The sequence below is a fragment of the Podarcis bocagei genome (genome assembly GCF_964188305.1).
Source record: "Podarcis bocagei genome assembly, chromosome: 1".
NCBI classification, from domain to species: Eukaryota; Metazoa; Chordata; class Lepidosauria; order Squamata; family Lacertidae; genus Podarcis; species Podarcis bocagei.
This window is the reverse complement of record NC_138125.1, coordinates 123,058,985-123,084,108: the sequence shown is the minus strand read 5'-3', so window position 1 is coordinate 123,084,108 and position 25,124 is coordinate 123,058,985. Positions and strand designations below refer to the sequence as shown.

Below are 25,124 nucleotides of genomic sequence, written 5' to 3'. Positions count from 1 at the left end.
CCATATAGTCCATGGTATTTGTTACATTACAAGTGTGGTTAAAATCCTGCTAAAGCTTTCGTCTGCTTGCAGTGGTCTCCCAAATAAGTTATACATTTTCCCCATCCTTTAAAAAACTTTTTGTCCTCTTGGTTCCTGAGCTTTCCAGTCAGCTTTGCCATTTTGGCATAGTCCATCAGCTTAGTTTGCCATTCCTCTCTGGTAGGGACTTTGTCATCTTTCCATCTCTGGGCTAGTATCATCCGCTCGGCTGTTGCTGCATATATAAAAAGTCTTTTCTGCTCCTTTGGAATGTCGGTGCCTATAATTCCCAATAGAAAAGCTTCTGGGTTTTTTTTAACCAAAGTTATTTTCAACATTTTTTTCATTTCATTATATATCATTTCCCAGAAAGCTTTTATTACCATACGTGACCAACACATATGATAAAAGGTACCGTTGTTGTTGTAAGTTGCTTTGCGTTGCCTTGGGCAAGTGATTTAATAAACAAATAATCTAGGTTTCTTGCTCTCAGGCCAGGAACCTGCCCTCTTGTTAACTGTAAAGTGTCTTGCGTGTGGCTAGTGCTGGAGGAACAACACCAGAGAGCTTGTGCATGTGCATATGGAACGCTGCCAATCATCTAAGTCTGCATTTATTCAACAGGGATCTATAGTTGTTTGTGGGCTACATTGTCACCAGACCCTGTTCGATAACACTGTATTTTGCAGAATCTTGTAGTAGTAGTAGTAGTAGAAGAAGAAGAAGAGGAGGAGGAGTTTGGATTTGATAGCCTGCTTTATCACTACCCTAAGGAGTCTCAAAGCGGCTAACATTCTCCTTTCCCTTCCTCCCCCACAACAAACACTCTGTGAGGTGAGTGGGGCTGAGAGACTTCAGAGAAGTGTGACTAGCCCAAGGTCACCCAGCAGCTGCATGTGGAGGAGCGGGGGATTGAACCCGGTTCATCAGATTACGAGTCCACCGCTCTTAACCACTGCACCACACTGGCAAAATTTTTGGAATACACATGAAAGGGGGGAGAAAGAAAGAGAGAAAGAAAGGAGGTGGCAAAGAGAAAGAGAGAGAAAAGGGAGCGAACTATTGACCCTACCCCTGAACACTCCCTATATGTCCCAACAGTGCTTCTCAAGAACCTGTAGCCCTCTGACTTTGCTAGTCTGGTGTCACTGGTGTCACCCTTAGCTAGCATAATTTATGGAGGAGCGGAACCCATGGCATTTAAAACCAAATAGGCATAAAAGCTGTGATGAACTTACTATGGCAGAAAACTCAGCTTCATCATGCAGCACATGAACTGTTTTAATAATACTTTAGCATTTGTTCCTGGGCTGGATCCTACCACAATCCGGGGTTCAACTGCTCTGACTAGCCCTGGGTCAAAGAGAGGCGATCTTCCCATTACAAGTAACTTGTCTTTTTTTGGTCTTGTCTTTGCACCAGAGTGGTCAGGCAAGAGGGAAGTAGACAATGAGTTCGTAAAAGGGAAGACTAGACTTTCTGTTAAAACCATTCACCTTTCTTGTCACTATTATTACATGATGTCCTTTCTCAAATATCTGCAGTGGTTCCTCATCCACTCCCAGATCCAGCACATGTTTCCTGTCCTTCAGAAAACCTCTAGGGTAGGAGTGTGGAACCTGCAGCCCTCCAGACAGTGCTATTTTTCTAGAAAAAGAGGTGCCAGAACTCACCATAAACACCTCCCTTGTTCTCCTAGAATGGCAAAGGCGCTCACCAGAGAGGTCCCGAAACTGAGTTCCAGCAAGTTCAGACTGAAAAAAAGCTGTTGCTGGACTACAGCTTGTATTGTCTCTGACCATTGGTCATGCTAGCTGGGGCTGATGAGAGGTAAGAGTCCAGGAACATCTGAGGGGCCACAGGTCACCATCCGTGATGGCTACTCACAATTGCACTTAAATCTGGAAGACGTCGTTTTATTGCATCCATTCTGCATCAGCCTTCCTTGATTTTTGGTCCTCTGAAGTTGCTGAACCACAGTTTGCACCATCCCTGACCACTGGTCCTGCTAGCTAGGGATGATGGGAGTTGTAGTCCAACAAAATCAGGGGACCCAAAGTTGAGAAAAGCTGGTATAAACGAAGGTTCAAATGTTGCTGGGTGAATACAGCACAGGGAAAACACTCGATAAATGCAGGCACCCAGTTTTTTTGCTTCCTCGATTTTGGAGCCTACACATTTTTATCAAGGTATCTAATCCAAAAGATCCTTTTCATCTTGGAGACTTGCCATCATCAGTTAGAGAATGTGTGACACTTTATAATGCTACTCATCTATTTTTCCACAGCACTAAAAAACCTGCGAGGAATTGATCATCTTGACACGCTTCTCTTTTACTGTGTAAATCTGAGATGGCGTGACAATGCGATGCTGTAGGTAAGTCAAAATGCAAAGCTCTGTCGGAGGCATAACTGGTAGTTCCTTTTCAAGGTTGAACTACTAATGAAAGAACTTGATTAGTGGATAATCAGTTATCCAGCCAGTGACAATACAGTACTTTTGAGTAGCATGGGACTGCATTAGAGTTACTGTAGCTAAGTGGGATCACAATTCATTTCCGGCAGGTGGTTTATAGGCAAATCTCCCTGGTCTTTAAATCTCAGTTTTAGGAACATTTACATTCCATATACTTCTATTACATTTTTTTGAAATCATACTGTAATAGAGTTAGATGAGAGCAGGAGCACTTCTTTACATCCAAATATATTATATATGGATCACTGATGGGGAAGAACGCCACCATGATAGAATGCCACCACCCCCTTCCCCACATTCAATTGTTCTGTCTAATAAACTAAGTACATCAAGGAGAATGCTATAATAAAACCCTTCTCTCTGAAATGCTAGTTTTTCACAGGTTGATAATTTTTTTATGCAGTCTCCCAGCATAGGAGTTTTATAGCTTGCATCTCACTATCACTGCGAGAGCATTTCCCTCTTCTAACATTATCCTTCTACACTTGGAAGCAACCACAAACAATGTAGTGGGGTCAAATAGACCCCCAGATGATGAGTGCTCTTTATTTTAAGAACAAGCAAGGAAGTCCATTCGAGATTGACTCCATTTTAATGTTTTGTTTTAAAAATATAGCACTGCTTGTAGTATAGGGTCCGTAATGATGCGAGTGGTGCTGTGATCTAAACCACTGAGCCTCTTGGGCTTGATGATCAGAAGGTCAGCGGTTCGAATCCCTATGATGGGGTGAGCTCCCATGGCTCTGCCCCAGTTCCTGCCGAACTAGCAGGTCGAAAGCATACCAGCGCAAGTAGATAAATAGGTACCACTGCGGCAGGAAGGTAAATGGTGTTTCCGTGTGCTCTGGTTTCCATCACGGTGTTCTGTTCCCCCGGAAATGGCTTAGTCCTGCTGGTCACATGGCCCAGAAAGCTGTCTGTGGACAAACACCAGCTCCCTTGGCCTGAAAAGTGAGATGAGAGCCGCAACCCTGTAGTCGCCTTTGACTGGACTTAACCGTCCAGGGGTCCTTTGCCTTTACCTTTTTAGTATAGGGTACAATGATACAGAGAACAGCCATTTTGTGTGCATTCATTGGATGCATGATCATGCCCCTGTGTGCCATTTCTGGACCTGGAAAAAGGTGGAATGGGGGAGGGGAGGGGAGGGAACAGGGCAGAACGGGGTGGGCTTATTTGTGCTCCGCTGACATGTGTGATGACCCAGAACACAACCACTGTGAAAATTGTCTGATCTTTGCGCCACTAATGGACATAATGTTAAAAGAGAGAGAGAGAGCTCTGCATGAAAATTCACCAGCATTTTAGTGCAAATTTCTCCCTTTATGTACATTTATATGCAAATTTGCCTACTGCATACATTTTTGCAAATCTGCTTTGACTATGTAATGTGTTATTTTCAACTGCCCTACACTCACTACAAAGCCTTTCTCCTGAAAATATCGCCTCCCTGATACTCCTCCCCTGTCTGTTGCATTCTGTAATGTCTTTGTGCTGTATTGTGTTATTTGCTTTCAGTAGGCAGGACCACAGGTTAGCAAGATGACATTAAGTGTTCATTCATGGATTTGTGACAGCTACAAACATCTGCTCTGTAACTGATAAACTGGACCAAATGAGAAAAGCGTGCCATCATTATTTTGTCTCGAGACAACAATCAGTATAAATTATTCTTGTATTACATCAAATATAGTTATCAGTTAGCTTCCACCTTTGCTTAAATTAATAAAGAGTTCAGTTTTTTTGTGGTTGGTTCCTTTTGTATGGTGTCTGAATGCCGACATGAATTTCTGAAAATGATTTAATGCAGAGACTTAATGGGCTAGCTTGGAACATTTCTCAAATGTGGTTTCCAGCTTCGTATGCAAACGAAAAGGGGGGGAAAGGGAAAAAAGGAAGGCTGTGCTCATTGGCCTTTGATTCTGCACCTGAGATATTATCCCTGCAATTTCAAAGGAAATTGAAATTTGGCCTTTTCATTGCCATCATCATGAGCAGAACTATACGTTTACCTCGCTTTTCCAAGACTGTTCTGCAGAAGATGAAATCTTGAACCTGGCTGAGGACAAGGTGTCCTTAAAATCTTAGTTTCTTTTTCTATTCAAGTGCAATTTTAACTATTAAGGGGGGAATAATGGAACTTTGGGGACACAACAGGTTCTGGGTGAGGTTCGAGCTAACCTCTTGAGCAGGGTGGTCCAGGGATGGGAAGGGTGGAGGCCATCTCTACCAGCTGTTGCCAAGGGACAATGAAGGGAGATTCTGTTGTACCAAAACAACAGAGTGACATGGTGTTGTAGGCCAGGAGTCAGCTTTGCCTGCCTTACAGCAGCTTGAAGGGGGAGAAGGTGTAGTGACTCCACCTGCAGCTAATCAGCCTTCAAGGACACAGAGGAGAAGGCGCTGATGAGAACCAGCTGGCTCCAGTCTTGTTAAGCAGAGCTTCCAGCAGCAGTCAGGTGCTGGTCACAACGCTTTGTAGTTCCTGGCCCCACCTTGCTGCTTCATGCTTGTCTTGACCCCATGAGCATCGGATTGCCTGACCCCTGGACCATCTGTCCCCAGGGTCTTCTGAGGAGGATCTGGTTGAGGAAGATTCAGAGCCTGCAGAAACTAGCAGGACTTAGGAACAGAAACCTCTCAAGGTGTTTTAGCTGGGCCCTGGCAGCTCTGAGTTACAAACCTGCTTGAATGAGGTCTTCCCAGCAGCCCTGTACTACAGAAAAGCATAGGCATGATACATGCCCAACCCTGACCCTAGGACTGGACTGGACTTTGGATGCTGACTGCAGGCAAGTATACTTCAGAGACTCTTTGGTTTGGCTGACCTCCCACTCCACTGAGCTCTGCATATTGCCACTCGGCAATGAGACTACGACACAGGAGATGCTGTAGACGCATCACCTGACTCAGGATGCTGCTGTTGTTGACATCATGCTCTGACACTGGAGGGAGGGGACGATCTTCCACATCACCTCAATTCATCACCAGGAAGAGGGCCTTCTCGGTAGTGGCGCCTACCCTGTGGAATGCCCTCCCATCAGATGTCAAAGAAATAAACAGCTATCTGATGTTTAGAAGACGTCTGAAGGCAGCTCTGTTTAAAGGTGAAGGTAAAGGGACCCTTGACCATTAGGTCCAGTCGTGACTGACTCTGGGGTTGTGGTGCTCATCTCGCTTTATTGGCCGAGGGTCGTGTGGCCAGCATGACTAAACCGCTTCTGGCGAACCAGAACAGCGCACGGAAATGCCGTTTACCTTCCCGCCGGAGCACTACCTATTTATCCACTTGCACTTTGATGTGCTTTCGAACTGCTAGCCCTGTTTAGGGAAGCTTTTAATGACTGGCATTTTAATGTATTTTTAATGTATCTTTTGTTGGAAGCCGCCCAGAGTGGTTGGGGAAACCCAGACAGATGGGCAGGGTATAAATATTATTATTATTATTATTATTATTATTAATATTTTATTTATTATCTTGCTTTTCAGCCCACATACAGGCCTGCTGTATACAGAACCCTAATAGTTATATACATAGAAAAGCAAAGAGAGCGAGAGAGAGAACCAGAACTGAACAAATAAGCCAAATACATAAATCTGAAATGCCCCCCTACTCTTGTGGTTTTGTGTTCTTCTCTGGGACGCGGGAACATTTTGCTATTTTTCAGGACTACGGAGCACACAATTGAACCGAGTTAAAACAGAATTGAACCAAGGAGCAAATGTCATGTCAAATATTAGGAGACTAATTGCTATATTGGGAGCTCGTTGAAATTAGATATCGACAGAAGCTGACCAAGTTAAGTCCTAATTCTGCACTTGGTTGATTAAATTGCATAAAAGGACCTGTAATGGGAAACAAAGGCTTAATATTTGGGGTCTTCTACCCACTCTGCCTATTCTGGGGGAATCCAGGGAGCTGCCGTGTCTTTCTGTATATTATTTTAAAAAGTTGAATCTCTTCTCATGTATACTTGTCAAGTTTGGTGTTTATTGCTTCCCAGTGGAAATGAGAGAGGGAGAGAGGCTCAGCTGGGGAAGGGCTAAGGGAAAGCAAGGAACTGAAGAAATCGTTGACAGTTTACTCCTTTATTCATCAGGTTGCTAAGTTGTGCTGGGGGTAGGGGAAGAGAAAGAGGTTTCCTATCCCATGGTTGGGGAACCTGAGGCCTTCCAGTCCTATCACGGGACGCGGGTGGTGCTGTGGGGTAAACCACAGAGCCTAGGACTTGCCGATCAGAAGGTCGATGGTTCGAATCCCCATGACGGGGTGAGCTCCCATTGCTCGGTCCTTGCTCCTGCCAACCTATCGGTATGAAAGCACGTCAAAGTGCAAGTAGATAAATAGGTACCACTCCAGCAGGAAGGTAAACGGCGTTTCCGTGCTCTGCTCTGGTTCGCCAGAAGCGACTTAGTCACATGACCCGGAAGTTGTACGGTGGCTCCCTCAGCCAATAAAGTGAGATGAGCGCCGCAACCCCAGATTCGGTCACGACTGGACCTAATGGTCAGGGATCCCTTTACCTTTACCTTTTAGTCCTATCACAGATGTTGGACCCCAACTCTTATTAGCACCAGCCATCATGGCCAATGGTCAGGGATGATGGACTCTCGAAAACCACTTGAAAATGTTGTCTGGGCTTTCTCAGAAGCACTGAAAATTGGGGAAACAGCTACCTACTGAGTATTTGACAGCTGTTCATATATATTTTTAAGGTGATCCCCCCCCCTTTAACGAAATCAGTGCAGAATATTTCCTTTAAAGGGTAAAAGGAAGAACTTTCCTTAAAAACAAATCGGTGCACACAATGAACTCTGGCACTTGCTAGCCAGCCTCCTTGACTTCCCAGGCTTCAATTAAAGCTCAAAGAAAGTTATCACAAGGTGACTCTTTCCATGGGCCTTTTTCAGATCTGGAAGCAGGGGCAGCTGGTGAGACTGCAGAACAGCCAGCTTGCAACGATAAGGTAAGCTCAACTTCTTTTTCATCAAAATTTTTTTCCAAATTCCAAAAAAAATATTCTAAAGTGACCTGTGAAGGGGACACTAGTACGGAAGCATTCTTTGCAAGAGAAATGTTTTGTGTGTGAAACTAAACAACATTTTTGCCACTACACTACTGTAAATATTGCATGCAAATTGAAACTCTGGCAGGAATTGGGTATCCCACTTATGGATGTTTTCGGGTGGGGGAGGGATTCATGCATATTTTAAATTCCAGTTCAACATTAGCTACTGTCCTTATTTACATTTGAACCATCCTTATTTATTTATTACATTTATATTATATTTTTCCCGCTGTGGAACCCAAGGCAGGGTCCATGTTCTTCTTAGGTGGTCGTCCTGCCAGGTACCAGCCAGATGCAAACCTTGCTTAGCTCATTTGCTTTCTGACTATACTCTAAGATAACAGGTTGTTATGTACTGAGTTGAATAGTACATAACAACCTGTTATCTGTTATAAATAGTACATAACAATAGTACATAGTTGTTAATAGTTGTTAATAGTACATAACAACCTGTTATAAAATGCAGCAGTCTGATTGGTCCTAGAACAATAGGATCCAAAATGCAGCAGTCTGATTGGTCCTAGAACAATAGGATTCAGAATGCAGCAGTCTGATTGGTCTACAGGAGCCACCCAATCCAGCTCCAGGTGGAAGTGAATCCACAACCTGATTGGCCTACAGGAGAATCCCAGAATTAGCCAATCACGTTGGGCCCATTGTGTAAATAATGTGTATAAAGCAAACATTCTGGGGGAACTTCCATTCCTCCTCACCACTATGAGCTGAATAAAGGACATGAAATCCACACTCGACTCCGAGTATATTTCACAGGCCTTGAGTGCACATGAACTCGCTGTAAACTCGGTTGCTCCATTTTCACATACCAGGAGACTGACCGTAGATTAGATCTATTCATTTATTGCAATACTTGAACTGCTGTTCATTAACAAAGATACCATAATACAAGGTTGGCTATTTCTTTCTGCCTGATTCCACTCTGCTCCAAAGTCTGATGTTTAAATTGATTTGTTTCCGCTGATGAGCTATTAAAAAGTAATGAGATCCATTAGGCACAATTTTGATCTTGGCATAGTGCATTTAAGTTGCTATGCCAATATACTTTTTAAAAAACGCGATCTTCCTGCATATGATCTTCCCCAGATGTTTCATTGCTGATTAACTGCTGAATAATCTCAAACACATGTGCATAATGTCACACAGGGCGTTTCAAAGTTCCACCAAAGTATTATGAATCAATGTATGATAGTGATGAGGAATCCAGGCCTAGGGGCCAAATGTAGCCCTCAAATCCTTTTTATCTGACCTTTAGGAAATCTGTGCTCTTCACTGAATGTTTCTTGGTGGGAACATATCCTTGAACTCTGACTCTTGGAGGAGAAGGAGTGTGTGTAAAAGCTAACAAACTTTACAATGCTATAATGTGCATTGCTCCACCCACTTTTAGCTCTGGCTCCACCCACCACTGGCATGCGGTCCTCAGGCTGCAAAAGATTCCCCACCCCTGATTTGTAACATCTTTATTACACATAGGGGTTATCTGCAATCTGCATCAGGCTAGGTTGAGTGCAGGGGCATAGCATGGGAGTGCCAGGGGGCCTGTAGTCCCAAGCACACAATTTTGATGGGGTGTGAACCAGGTGCCCCCACTCAGACAGCCGAAGTGCGGTCCAGTCTGGTGCTCCTCTCTGCATCCATTGGGTGGATTCACCTGCCAAGGGCCACATTGGCTAGCCAGGCTCCCCCCAGCGTGGGTGGGCAGGTGGCCCCACTTGGCTCTGATCATAGCTGTCAACTTACAGATTTGAAAATAAGGACCAGCAGCCTCGAAAATAAGGGATCAGCAGCCAAATAAGGGATTTTAGTCAACCAGCAGCCAAACGAAGCCTCAATCGGTGGTTCCCACAGCGCAGCAACCCGGCAAAGGGGATGCAGCAAGGAAAACCACTGTCACCTCTCCACTGGGAAGCGCTGAGCAAAGGGAGTCCCCAGGCAACACGGCCGATTTGATCGGCACAAGGCATGCAAGCGCCATCCCCCAGTCATTCTTAGACTCCTTATTGGGTGAGCAACGCAGCCAAGCAACACAGTTGGAGCCTCCCTCCTCCCTGGCCGGCAGGGAGGGAGGGAGCTGCTTCCTTTGAAACCCGGGAAATTTAAGGGACATCATCAATAAAGGACAGCAGCGGGACACGGCGCTGGGATAAGGGAGTTTCCCGCCAGATAAGGGACGGTTGACAGCTATGGCTCTGATGGGAGGTCGCTCTATCAGTGGCAAGGACTAGGTTGGTGTAGCAGGCTCTGTTCATCCTCTGCACCCTGCACCCCCAGCGCATGCAAACACCCCTGGTGTGTACACACATCCCAGCACACACATGCATGCCCTGGGCATTGGCAACCCCACGCTACACCACTGGTTGAATGACCCTCACTTGCTAAAGGCTCTCCAGTGAACTTCATGGGCTAAGTGAGAATTTGATACCAGGACTCTCCACTTCAAGACCAGTGCTAGCTGCTCTTTCATGATGCCAGCAATACGGGCATGTTCTTCTCTAAAGGAGAGCCGCAGAAGCTTATTTCGGGAATCTTCTGGTCTGAATTAAAATAAGCAGCTTTCTTCCATGCTTTGATTTCTCTGGTGGTGTTCACATCAGATCAATTCAAAACACTGCTGCTGAATCTTGGCTCATCATGGTGGCTACTTAGTTCCCTGAACTTCCTTTCTTTTCAGTCTCCGTGTTGGCTCTTGTTTTCCCCACTATATCACTTGCAAATTTCTTTCCTTTTACCTTCAAAGCCCTTTATAATTAAACTTCCTTTTAGTTCCTTCCTGTATTACATTAGCATTCCATTATCCGCTCACTTGGCGCGTAGAGCGACACAGTGACGTTCCAGTGAATACCTTGCCCAGATTCGACTTTTTGTTTATCCTTCATCCTTAACATAGGAACACTCCAAAGAAAGAAAAAGAAAGAAGGGTGACGACTGTCCTTCAATGTACTAGACTTTATTGTTTTATTATAATACTCGCAGAACAGTACAAGCTGGGAAATGATTCACTTGGACCATGTTTGGACCAAGTTCTTTCCGTTTAGCAAGGGGGGTTATAAAATTAATTGGAGCATTTGCAGCTTCCAGTGCCTTCAGTTATGCTTCGGAATATCAGCTGCCAGGGAACATGAGCGAGGAAGAGTGCTCTTGTACGCATGTCCTGCTTGCGGATTTCCCATCCGATTGGCCATTGTGAGAACAGGATGCTGGACTCGATGGGCCTTTAGAAGGAACCATCAGAGCTCTTCTCAAGCTGTTGCAACACTTGTGCAATCACATTCTTGCCGTTGCAATTGAAGCAGTGCTTTTGGTGGGGAAAGCTGTTCTCCCAGTGGCCAAATAAGTTCCACCATTTTGGAAGGGCTGGAAAATGCTAGCTCTGAACCAAATGCACCCCTCAGTTTCAGAACCTTATACGTAGGATGTGAATTTGAGGGTGACTACAACTGTTTTTGTAGATTGCCCTCACTCTGGTGGCTTCAAATAACACAACACAACGAAAGAACATCGTCCCGAAATCCACCAGATTGAAGGCAATGTTTTCTGCTCTTACTCTAATGGGCTTTCAGGAAGAGAAAAGATGTGCCTGCCAGTCAGGAGGAATGCCATCTCTCTGAAATAAGGGATAGCGGTGAAAAAAAGATGAGAGCCAGGGATGGTTTGGGGACCATTTCACACACACATGCCTTATAGCTCTTATCATATGTCTCTGGTGGGAGGAAATCAGCTCCGCTTTATGAAATTCAGTTTATTCACAGCAGAAGAAAATCATCTGAATCATATGCAATAGTGGGTTAATAACTGAACAGAAAAGGAAAAGTTCTAAATTATCCAACAGCATCATTCTTCATATCTGTATAATGCTTGGTTTTTAACTCTACATAATGAGACAATAACTCTGAGAGCAATTAAGCCCCGTATTCTTACATCTGATTAGATTAGACTCTGATCTCCAGACTTTCCTGCAGAGCACGGCATGGAAATAAACAGCTGAATTAATTTTAAAGACACTACCAGTGGATTAAAGCATGGATGGGCAGATCTCAGGCTTGCTGGGTTTACTTTGTTATTTGTACTAGGAACCCAAGATTCATCAAATGGAGTCTGATACAAAACAGGTGTAGGCTTAAAATAAATTACTGGACTCAGAATGTTTTAAATTCTGAGTATACAGTAGAACTGAATGGAGTTCTTCTACACACAGAGAGAGGGGGGGGGGAGATGATAGATATAGACAATCCTAAGCATTTTTCATTTAGCAGTATAATTTAGGGTAGATATAGGAGCCACCAAGGATTGGCTCCTGGGATCACTCTGGAGAAGGAGCACAGGAAGAACTCCAAGAATGAGTTGTTGTGTCTGCTCCAATGCTCATTATTTAGGAGAAACACAATGCTAGTCTTTCTGAAAAAATGATATTGGAGCGCTCCAAAGTATTTACCCATGTATGTGCACAGAAAATAGTAGGTTTAGCTGAAAGGCAACACATTGAGATCTGCACTGATTGTTGTGACACATTCCTGATTATTATTACTGCATAATAATAAGGTTTTTTGTACAATCTCAGAAGGTTGCATAATTTTAGAAGGGAGCATGACTGTGATGGATGTGTGGCTGTGAGCAAAAGCATGGCAGTGATTGTCATGAAGGGGATGGGGACTTCTGCAGTAGCAGGGGCGTCTTACCCATAGAGGCTAGTGGCGCGGGGCGCCAGGGCGCCAAGTTCTGGAGGGCACCAGGGAAGAGGTGGATGCAGTGCCTCCTGGCATCAGCTCGCTGCCCTCTCCCACCTCTGCCATGCTGCGCCAAAGCAGCGCTGCACCCAGAACCTCCGTCTGCCGTGGCCACTGCGGAACGAAGCGTCCAGCTGAGCTGGGAGGCGCTGCATCCAGCCTTCACCTCTTTCCCGCTGGAGCAGCCACCCTCCAGCCACTGCCCACCTCCTCCAGCCCCACCAGCAGCGCTGTCCTCCCTAAAAAACACTGGGAAACGGGGGGGGGGGGCGCTTTGCACCTTGGCGCTGGATATGCTTAATACGGCCCTGAGCAGTACTGTTCACGAGATGCTTGGACGACTGCTCTATCAAACTGGTGGGGGAGGGACTGTTACTTTTCACCTTAGGATTTCAAGCTATTATTTAATTTATTTAGATTCTATCAGCATTTTTTTTAAATAAATCAGGATTAACTGAGGTACACAGTTCACCAGTCTTGTTTGGCATGTAACTGTATATTGCATATTTCTTTTTAAAGAAATCTTTCTCCTATCGAGATGGATTTGTTTTCCATTTATATAGCAATTGACTGAAAGAGGGAGTCATTGGGGATAATTCATTCTCTGTCAGCTCAGAGCATAATTCAAATTGCTAGGAGAGATGCAAAGCTTGGTGGCCATTGCTCACACAGTTTCAATCAAAGAGGATTAGGAACTTGATTATATATGATCATCCTAATTTTATCTGACTTGCCCATATATTTTTCATGCTGCTGCCTATTTGAGCAAACGGAACATGGCAGCCTAGTTCTTAACTATTTTGCTGAGAATGCCTTGCTGCCGTGCAAATATCAAGATGGAAAATGCAGGCTCTTATTTTGATTAAGAGGAAGCACTGATTTGTGCATAAACAACTTGGTGGTTTGAAAATGCAATATGATGCTAACATAGAATCCATTCTAAGGCGGGTAATACACCTTTGCCCTTTGAGTGCTGCACATATATTTCTGCAGGTTAAAAGTCCAGTCCAGGAGTCTTCCCCGATCCTGCTATCTTTGTGAACAGATGAACACAGTTTCTGACCTGCACTTTTCAACCCTGAGAAATGTGCACACAGCTCCCATTTTTACATATGCACTTCCTCCTGCTGGTGTAGAATATGGGCTGTGTTATGTACTGAGTTGAATAGGATCCAAACTGCAGCAGTCTGATTGGTCCTAGAACAATAGGATCCAAATTGCAGCAGTCTGATTGGTCCTAGAACAATAGGATTCAGAATGCAGCAGTCTGATTGGTCCAAGAACAATGCAGCAGTATGATTGGTTGGCAGGAACCACCCAATCATGCTCCAGATATAAGTGAATCCACAACCTGATTGGCTTACAGTAGAATTCCAGAATTAACCAATCATGTGCAGCCCATTGTGTAAATAATGTATATAAAGCAGATACTTTGAGGGGACTTTCATTCATTCCTCCTCACCACTATGAGCTGAATAAAGAGCATGAAATCACTTTGCGACTCTGAGTATATTTCAGGCTGATAGACTCCAATCACATACTTGTGTGGTCATCATGACGGGACAATGACATATTATATCAGCTACTTTGTTTCTGGTGTGTTGCTATCAGAGGGCTTGAAAAGTAGTAAAGCTGATATCTCCTCATAATAGATTTTGATCGTTAAATTAAAATTATCTTATATTGCCTTCGGTATGTCAAAAGGACATCTATATTGAGAGTTTTGCCAACTTACAGATTTATTTAAATATATTTCATGGATGAATGGATTGAATTGGCTAGGGGGATGAATATCTAAAAATCATTTAATCAGTTGACACCCTTATTTTTTTCCTCCATTGACCTGCTGCAGATATAATGGCAACTTTATGGCCATGGAAAGTAATAGCTGTGGTATCACTAATGATATTCATTCAGATCCCCTTCCATGATGTTTGTGATCAAGCAGTAATCAGCCCCTCTTACAGTCATGAGTCCCTGATCTGGGAAGTAAGACTCTTGTCAAACGAAGTTCACATGGAAGCTTGCTGATATATATATCATGAATGGTTTCGCTCATCAAATGTGCCTAGCCATAGCTCTACACAAAATCATAGAACATGGCTAGCACTCTGGGGAAAGTGCCACTGTGGACTCAGTCTGATATCATCAGCTGATATTACTGCAGAGCATTGTCTGGGATTGACTTCTAAGACCATTACAGATGCCTCACCGGCGGAGTAACAGTTGCTGCTGATTGTATGCCTTTGCAGACAAAGTTTATCCATGTTTACTCAGAAGTAAGGCATACTGGTGTCAGTAGGACTTCCTCTCAAATAAGCGTGGACAGGAATGCAACTTGATTCATACAGAAACTGCCTATCTGTTTCTCCCATTTTGTTGTCTTTTAGTTATTTAGTCGTGTCTGACTCGTCATGACCCATGGACCAGAGCACGCCAGGCACTCCCATTTATTGAGTTATAAAGAACTTTTTATACATCTTCCGGCTGCTACAGGGGTTTTTCCAAATGTAACTCCAACTAATCCTTTTATCTTGGTCACAGCATATTGCTGTTGACATTTGAACTCTGTGCAAGCCAGCCATCTTGGGTAGAGCCAAACAATCAAAGATAGACTCTCTCACATTGAAGACTTGGTTAAAACTTTGATGCTAAACCTCAGAGATCAAAGAGGGAGGAAGAAAATATCAAATGTTCCTTTTCTCCTGTTAACATCATTTGTTTGTTCACACGACTGTTATTTAAAAATGGATTAAATGTACAGACAAAAACAAACTCCCAACTGTTGAGACATGTTCTCTGAAGAATTTGGAGTAATATTTCTTCCCACAAAATTACATTCTATAATATTGGGGCTGATAGGAGCTGCAGTTCAACAGCATCTCAGGAGGCACAGGAGCAAGGAATGGACACATCTGTCCATTTCAGTTTCTCATATTTTCAGTCTTTAGTTCACTTCACATTTATGCATCAGCTTGAAAATCCTTCTGCTAAAACACTTTGCAAAAAATCATCTGCTTTTAGTGTGCATTTGTCTTAATATAGGCAATTTTGCCAGCATTTCTCCCTAATTATAATGAAAGTTTGCTTGTGTTCAATAATATGAGCATTTTTATGCACACTTTCCCTTAATACACACATTTTCGTATAAATTGTTTTGGGCTGGAGATCTACAGCACAATGTTTGCAGACGTGCAAATTATGAAGAATAGCTATGTTTGGGGTTGCATATTGTTTTGGGAAATGAAAAATGGTTTTTAATGCAAATCGAATTGACTCTCTCCCCTATTTGTAGCCACAACAGTTTACCCATTCCTGCTCTTTGGCACTGGCCGTAATAGTTTTTGCTGTTATCTAGGGTTGCCATATTTCAAGAAGTAAAGACCCGGACACAAAAAGTTGTGGGGCTATTTTTGGGGGGAAAGTTTCAACAACCTGGATGTTTTGCCAATTTTCCCTGGACACTAATTCCATCATTTGAATCCCAGAAATGTTGGGAAAATCCAGATGCATGGCAACCCTATGTTATCACAAAACAAAGTCAAGATAAACTCTAACCCGTCACCTTTAATATGTAATAGAGTGGTGGAGAGTGACTGGATTATATGTGGTTGTCATGCACATTACATGATTAGAGGACATATAAAGGCAGCTCTGTATTGGGAAGTTTTTAATGTTTGATGTCTTATTGTTTTTAAATTTGTTGGAAGCTGCCCGGAATGCCTGGGGCAGCCCAGTCAGATGAGTGGCATATAAATGTTGTTGTTGATGATTATATTTTCTGTGGTTTTTCTCCCCCTTAAAATAGGCGGACCTTGGAAATTAGGCAAATTACATATAAATTTGTACAGGAGTACATCCAGTTTACACATGATGTACATGGTGATGTGACTGGAACAAACATTCTCAAAGTCTGACTCTACATCTCGCCTTGTGTAGGAGATAACTACTTACAAAGTTAGCCTGAATTAGGCTATTACACAAAATACAGCACATTTAAAAAGACTTTTAAAGAAATGGTATTTGAGGTTGGAATTAAGCAATAGGCCTAGGTGTATTTCACTGCTACACTTTTGCCTAAGAGCAGGAACTATTTATGTATCCACTCATTGATTTGAAACCTCCACAGAGATTGTAAGGCTTAAATAATACCCACAGAGTCTTTTCATAGATGGAGTGATCTAATCCTTATTTCCAATGTCTAGATCTCTTATCCTGTCTGAAATTAGCCAACAGATCAAATTATACAGGTTGCTCAGCATATCACAAATATTAAATGCATTTGGCTGAAACAAACAAAAAGCAAATAGAGATTGCCACTGTTTTTATATTTCTCTGCATGGTTTATTTTGAAGACTCTTTGATCTTTTAATCTGAATGTCTTATTTGAGCTAGTTGAGAGCTCCAGTCCCTTATTTATTTATTATTTCTCCATAATGCACTTGATGTCTATTTAATCATAAGACCTGAGAGGACTCTTTGGTCTCAGAGCTCTCTCTGTAGGGTTTCGGATACAAATAACAAACTCGGTTTCAACAGATGCCCAAAGCAACATCAAATGCACGTAACACAATGATTTGCATCACCAAAGGAAAAATAAGAAAATAATAATAATGCTAATCCGGCCATTAAAAATATAATGGGTAACATCTAACCAATGCGGTGCATTGCAGTCAGAAAAGAAAACACAGCACATGGATACAGGTCAAATGATTTTGCGGCATCACTTTCATTCTTCTCTGTTTTGTTAGCGTTCTTCTGCTGAGATGGAGGCTGCAGTTCTCTACTCAGTTACGTGGGAGTAAGCCACACTGAACTCAATGGGTGTCAGAGACTGGGCAGAGAAGGAGGGCCCTGGAGGGGGGATGAAGTTAGGGGCTGAGCAGAGAAGGAGGAGTGGTAGAGACTGCCTCCCCATCCTGACCCTTCCAGGGAGGAGAAAGAGGAAGACAGCATAGATTTACAACAGGGGTTTGTGGGAGGTTGCAGCCCAGAGGCAGATGAGGGAGAAAGTTGGGAAATAATGGGAGAGGAGGAGCAGGCAGAGCCGGAACAGCAGCTGGCTGACACGTTGTCCCTAAAAAGCATTCCAGACTCTTCATCTCCCAGAACCTGGTGAGCCTTGAAAGTAGGAGAGCAAAGAGCCTGAAGACAGAGGGCACTTAGCAGCTCCAGTAGAGGAGGTGATGATGATGACAAATGAGGAAGTGGGAGAGAAGTGGGGTGGAGATTCACTCGGGACAACACCATTATCCAAGATACTGGGTTCTATAGCCGCTCTTTGGAAAGTTTGAAATAAAAAAGGACTGTAAGGAACTTTTCCTTGTCTTTATCATTCCTGGGCAACCAGCCAGGAGCCACTGATGGCACCCTGACAAGGGGACTACCTTCTCTGTAGACATTGATAGGATTGCACCATAACTGTAGCCCAGGCATAGGCAAACTCGGTCCTCCAGATGTTTTTGGCCTACAACTCCCATGATCTCTAGCTAGCAGGACCAGTGGTCAGGGATGATGGGAATTGTATTTCCAAAACATCTGGAAGGCCGAGTTTGCCTATGCGTAAAGGTAAAGGGACCCCTGACCATTAGGTCCAGTTGTGGTCGACTCTGAGGTTGCGGCGCTCATCTCGCTTTATTGGCCAAGGGAACCAGTGTACAGCTTCTGGGTCATGTGGCCAGCATGACTAAGTCGCTTCTGGAGAACCAGAACAGCGTATGGAAACGCCGTTTACGTTTACGCTGGAGCAGTGCCTGTTTATCTACTTGCACTTTGACTTGCTTTCGAACTGCTAGGTTGGCAGGAGCTGGGACCGAGCAACGGGAGCTCACCCCGTTGCGGGGATTCGAACTGCCGACCTTCTGATCAGCAAGTCCTAGGCTCTGTGGTTTAACCCACAGTGCCACCCATGCCTATGCTTGTTGTAGCCCAATTTGGGCATTCTTAAATTGCATTGATGGAGGGGCAGTGGAGCCATGCTGCGAGTGAGCCCCACATAACCCACCCATTTCTTTCTTGAATGGAAAGATCCAAAAGGGGATTGTAAGCAATAGCTGTTTTGGAAGTGCTGCGTGGGTTAGTTTGTGCTGCTCCCCTGTCTTCCCAGCACCATACATTGCTGCTACTTACCGAGAAGTGGGAGGGCAAGCAGCAGGAACTTGGCACAGTGTGTTGTGGGAGTTGTGGTGGGAGTGGAGGGTGCCTGTGCCATTGTCAAGGTGCAGATGCAGTCTCCCTGTGCCTTGACCCACTCTCAGTAAGTAGAGGCAACACACCCCACTGGTAAAATGGGCAAGTAATTTTGCTCTAGTTGCATACCTCTGCTGTGGCTAAGCATGTAAGGCTGGATGAGGTCACAGTCCTCATCATGACTGGGTTTTTGTTGCTGGCATCCATCTGCCTTGAGAGACAATGGAGTCTGCTTCTTGGGGGTAAAGCCAAACCGCTGTGTTAGCAGCACTGAAGTGACCTCCCCGGGTTGCAGTGTGTATGGAGGTCCTGGGCTACCCAGACAACAAGACCTCCCCCCTCTCAGCCTCACTGATGTGGTCCAAAGGAAAGCAGAGCAATACATTGGGCTCCAGCTTGGCAGCAGGAGTTGCTGGAAGGAGGTGTACCAGACGCCATCCAACCGTCCTAAGATCTTCCCTTCAGATTTGTGTAGGGTTTACTCCATAACCTTTACTTCTCCTGAAGATATCCCATAAGGCAGTGGAGGTTTAGGATCAGAGTTTTCCTTCTCCTAGATGGGCTACCTTCCCAGGTTGATGAGCTCCATTTACACACACACACACACACACACACACACACACACACACACACACAGGTATATGCAGAAACGGCCTTCTTGACTCGGTACCCTCCTGATATCAGGGGGCCCTGTAATCATGTTCATATTAACATACTTACAATCCCCCTTCAGACCTTCCCAAATACAATTTAAGAATGCCTGACTAGGAGTAGTTTTAAACTCATCCAGTGTAATCTTTTTGCTCTCTTCTAATAAGGAAGACAAAATATTCAGGTCTTCCTTTGATCTTTTTTTAATGCAACACCATAACTCCTCTGCTTTTCTCGAACAAAGCAAGGCTTGGGAATAGATCAATATCACAAGCTTTTGCTGACTCAAGGTGGTACTGCAGAATTGTGGTTCAATATTCTCGGAACTTTCTGAATAGTGTGATATTGTTATGCACACCTCGGTCTCCAACCAGCAAGAGATTTCAGGGGTGTCAGCACATATCTTGGGTTTGATTTCTTTTGAAAAGGAGGCTAGCGGATATGGTTTGCAGTCCTTAAAACCATAGCTCTGAATTCAACAGAGAAAGAAAGTCAACCCATTCTGTCTTCCAGTTCTAGCTGAAAAATGAGACTGGTCCCTGGTCTTTTGATTTCCTTTACACTCTCAAGTGACATCAGTTGAGGCATCTTGTGGAAGCATCTCCAGCTAGAGGTTTCTGTGCTCTTTAGTCATGCGAAGAGATGCTTAACAGGCTCAGTTAGCATAATTAGCAAAGAGACTAATTTGACCACTTAGGACATGGGTAGGCAAACTAAGGCCCGGGGGCCGGATCCAGCCCAATCGCCTTCTAAATCCGGCCCATGGATGGTCTGGGAATCAGTGTGTTTTTACATGAGTAGAATGTGCGCTTTTATTTAAAATGCATCTCTGGGTTATTTGTGGGGCATGGGAATTCGTTCATTTTTCCCCTCTTCAAAATATAGTCTGGCCCCCCACAAGGTCTGAGGGACAGTGGATTGGCCCCCTGCTGAAAAAGTTTGCTGACCCCTGGCTTAGGAGCTTAGAGGGACACCCTAAGCTGATGTACAGGTGAAACACTGGCCCATCATTCTACAACAATATATAAAGCACAAGTTGGAATCATATACTTACCTGGATATTTCACAGAGTAATATTCATAATGCTGAGCAAAAACTCAGTCCCCCACCCCCTTATTCAGGAAGCAAGCAAGCAAGAAAGGAAAGATTGTATTATTTTACACTGTCCTCACTTCCCATCATGGATGACTTATCATAAGCCACACCTTGATTGCATACTTGTGATGAAATCTCATTCTTTGTACGGTTCCTGATTGGGTGGGTACCCTAATGTGATTAATATTTCAATGAGAAAGCAGGAGAACTGGGGGGAAACTGGTGCATAAGGAACATTGCTGAGGGGAAACAGCAATGTCAAAAAAGGATGCTGGGGGGGGGGGGGAGAGAAATCAGAAAATTGAACAGCTTTGGGAGAAAAATGGCACCCCACCAACAGTTGTAGTCTCTCACCAAAATTTGAAACTGAAGACTATTCAGCACAGCTCTAAGATGCAAGTATCATAAGTTCTCATACACCCTGACTATATCTGTAAAAATATGAAGCATCTCAAGTGATCAAATTAAAGAGTGTTTTGGATTTGAGGACCATTTCATCAAGGCTTCCATCTTGGCTTGCAGACTGGATTAACAGAAGGAAGGTAAATTATTTTAAAGCTGCAGAGAGACTATGCTTCTCTCCAAAGAGGCACATCGGTGGCAGACTATTTTGGAGTTGCATCTCTTGGGAGAACTATTTATTAAATGCTAGCAAATGAAGATTCTTTCATAACAAATTAATTGTGTATCTAGATTGAAATTACATATTAAAATACACACAGGGGCCTATGTCCATGGAGATTAGTTGACGAGCCTCTTGATGTTGGAGCAAGAGCACATAGGTTTCTGTGATCATATGCTGACCATGTCAGTTCATGTGGGTGGAGGCTAGGAGACCTCTGAACACATGATATGCCTGGTCTGCTAGTCACTAGCTCTTCTTCCTAGTAGTAGGAAATGTCATCTCAGGCCTAGTTTGTTCCTTTGCCTGGTACTAGTGATGTTGGCTTGTTCCATGATGTAGGTTTGAACCAGGCAGAGGGCCTTCTCGGTGATGGCGCCCGCCCTGTGGAACGCCCTCCCATCAGATGTCAAAGAAATAAACAACTATCTGACTTTTAGAAGACATCTGAAGGGAGCCCTGTTTCAGGAAGTTTCTAATGTTTGATGTTTTATCGTGTTTTTAATATTCTGTTGGGAGCTGTCCAGAGTGGCTGGGAATAAATATTATTATTATTAATCTTGTTCTTGATACTGGATTAAGCTATGGAGGCTGTACCCAAATTGATGGTTCCCTTGCTTGCCGGTAAGCTCACAAACTCGGTTCAAACCAAGATGTTGTTGCTCTTCACCTCTGATCAACTGCAGCCATCATTGCCAGTGGTCCATGCAGAAGTGCCAACTTGAATAAAATATTGGGTTGGGGGAGGTAAGCCCCACCCCACGTAATCAATCACATGGCATTGTACACACATACAATTTGAATGGCAATGCCCATCAACTTTTGGGGAACTCATACCCCTCAAATACTTTATGGGGGGGTGTTGAAGGTCCCTTGGCCCCTAGGAGTTGGCTCCTATGGGTCCATGTGAAACCACAGGAGAGAGTGGGTCAGGAACAAAATGGTAGTGGCACCTGCCCTGTGGAATGCCCTCCCACCAGATGTCAAAAAGAACATGTTTAGGGAAGCTTTTAATGTTTGATGCATTCTTGTATTCTAATATTTTGTTGGAAGCCACCCAGAGTGGCTGGGGAAGCCCAGCCAGATGGGTGGGGTATAAATAATAAATTATTATTATCATTATTATGCTTCAGATTAACTTGTACTTGGTAAAATAATTTTCAATCTTTCTTAAGTGTAGTTTAGCTTTGTTTCTAATGAGCCTCCCAGATCTTTGACAACTAGGACATCTCCCTTGTTGCTAGATTCCCATTTGCATCAGTGTCTATCTGCTGCTCAATGATCAGTACAATCCAGAAAAAAATCCTGTAAGCTGTTGTATTCCTCCCCCCACCCCTCCCGATCTCTGAAGGGCTGCTTAATGACGGCAACCCAGTTTTCTCTAAAGTAGCTTTTCTGCTACCTTTTCCTACAGAACAAAGGTATCTGAAGGATGTCATTTTGCTGACTGTTTCATCATTCCTCTCATGTTGGCTCCCACCTTATTGGTTTGCTTTCTCTCTGCATAAACTTTCATTTTCCTTTACATTGCTAAGCAGCTGTTGGGATTTTTATGCCTCGTTGACTCTGATGATCTTCTCAAAACTTTTGTTGGGAAAGTTGCCAGGCAAATCAGCCTGAAAATAACTCTCTTGCAAGATCGGAAGCAGGCGAGTACAACTTGTGGCCCGCCAAGCCAAGCCAAGCCCATCCGCCTGCCCACCAGGCTTTTGATAAACCACTTGAACTTTTGCTGCCTGCCTGCCGTTCCAAAATAAAGGGAAAGGGAAGTTGTCATGGCTAAAATACATAGCGGGTGAGATTCGTAATTCACTGAGATTCGTAACATCCCAAGAGGACGGATATATATGCCAATGAATGGTTCTTTAATTTGGCCAAGGAGTTAATTTGACCTTCAAGTGATTTAACATGAATTTGGAAAAACTATTAGGGAGGAAGGAGAATTCCATTGTGGCTCTAAGGTTATTGCTGTGTCATCTAGGGATGATATAATACAGGATTGTCCCAGACTTCAATGCTATGTCCTGTATCGATAATATGGGATGCGGGTAGCGCTGTGGTCTACATCACTGAGCCTCTTGGGCTTGCTGATCAGAAGGTTGGCGGTTCGAATCTCTGCGACGGAGTGAGCTCCCGTTGCTCTGTCCCAGCTCCTGCCCACCTAGCAGTTTGAAACCTACCAGTGCGAGTAGATAAATAGGTACCGCTGCGGCAGGAAGGTAAATAGTGTTTCCATGCGCTCTTTTCCATCACAGTGTTCTGTTGTGCCAGAAGCAGTTTAGTTATGCTCGCCACATAACCCGGAAGGCTGTCTGTGGACAAACGCCGGCTCCCTCAGCCTGGAAGTGAGATGAGCGCCGCAACCCCATAGTCGCCTTTGACTGGACTTATGGTAACTGTCCAGGGGTTCTTTACCTTACCTTTTACCTTTACCTGTATCAGTAGTTTGGTCTTGCATTTCAGGTCTGTGGGAATGTTCAGGGATGCAGGAGAGGGTATATTGTTTGATTATAGCCTTTCCAACTTGTGTTAACAAGCTCACAAATTGGCAGAGTATCATTCCCCTTTTTAAACTTGCAGCAGATGCGTTTGCTCAGGCTCGCTAAAGCCTCTATAATAACTGTTCTGGTATTTTCCCCTTATTCCCTCATAAAAGATAAGACACGACAGTCTTCTATAAAAGTATAAAAAGAGTTTACTCACATTCTGTTCACAATTTGATCCTAGAAGGCAGACTTGGCTTAGAAAAGTAACATATACCTGGAAACTATCTCATAATGAGACAGTCCCTTTGTCCTCTCTTGGCTGAGCCAAGAGAGCATCTTTGGCTAAGCAGATGTTGCTTCTTCGATGCATGTAGTCAAAGAGAGAGAAATGGCTGCCCTGCCCTGTGCTTTTGTCGTTTACCTGCACAGGTGAGGCCACACCCACCTCTAGTCACATGCAGAGGAAGCCTGTCCCAGCCCAGAAGGAAACAGGAAGTTTACCTGCTGGCTGGAGAAACATTCCTCCCCATGTGTAAACATGTTCACTCTAGGAATGTTGTACTTGACTGCTCTTGTGTTTCACACCCCACAAGGTCTTGTCTTCTCTCTGTCTCTCTCTCTCTCTCTCTCTCTCTCTCTCTCTCTCTCTCTCTCTCTCTCTCGGCCAAGTTAGGGATCCTCTCCAAATGCACATGTTTGAAAAGGCGTGTGAAAGGTCATGTATTTAAGCTCTGGGTAGCCAAGCACAGAGAGATTTACAAATTTGTGCCTGTGTGTCAAATTCCAGAGGGGTCATCCTGCTAGGATGAGATAGATTGTAATGGGTTGGTTTGAAGTCACTTCAGCACTAGATTGGGGGGTTGGAATCATTCCCCAACCGCTCTGCCCTGTATTTTGCCAGAACAAAGATGGCAACGCTGATGTCATCACAAGCATTTCTGCTTAGCTGATGGAACAGTCTTCCTTCTCCTCTCCCTGCATATTGTTCTGGTTGTATGTGGGGCAGGACTGGGGGGGGGGAGCTCTACTTCTCAGTGGAAGTCCTTGCACTGGCTTTCGTTAGTGGGATCAGTTATTTTCTAGCCCATCTTCTTCGCAACCGTTAAACCAGGGGTAGGAAACCTGTGGCCCTCAGCTCAATCTCATGTGGCCCTCAGCTCAATTTCATGCAGGTGTGGTAAGCCCAAAGGGATAGAAGTAGGATAGCGGAAGGAAAAAAGGAGAAATAGAAGGAGAGGTGGAAAAGAAGAGAAGTGGAAACGCCCTCTGCAAAGCCAAACTCTAGGAAGAGTGGCTTTCCCCTTTGATGGACCGCTTGCTGGTTGGAGAGGAAGAAGGAAAAAGGAAATGGGGCAGCAGAAAGATAGAAGGGTAGCCCTGCCCACTTTGGGTTCTGCCTCTGTCCATTGCTGACTTCAGCCCTGCCCAACACTGACAGATAATTCCCCAAGGGAATGTGGACTTTAATAGCTAAAAACGTTCCCAGTATACCTGCAGGAGCATCTCTACTTCCATCATTCAGCCTGGACACTGAGGTCTAGCTCTGAGGGCCTTCTGGCGGTTCCCTCACTGCGAGAAGTGAGGTTACAGGGAACCAGGCAGAGGGCCTTCTTGGTAGTGGCACCCGCCCTGTGGAATGTCCTTCCATCAGAAATCAAGGAAATAAACAACTATCTGACTTTTAGAAGACATCTGAAGGCAGCCCTGTTTAGGGAAGTTTTTAATGTCTGATGTTCTACAATTTTTTATTTGCTGTAAAGCCTCCCAGAGTGGC

The 25,124-nt window shown here is 44.2% G+C and overlaps 1 long non-coding RNA gene across 1 annotated transcript in view; it reads left to right on the top strand.

Moving 5' to 3' along the window:
- Positions 1-25,124, top strand: part of LOC308582370 — a 269,768-nt gene that overhangs the window by 41,711 nt on the left and 202,933 nt on the right. The window lies entirely within an intron of this gene.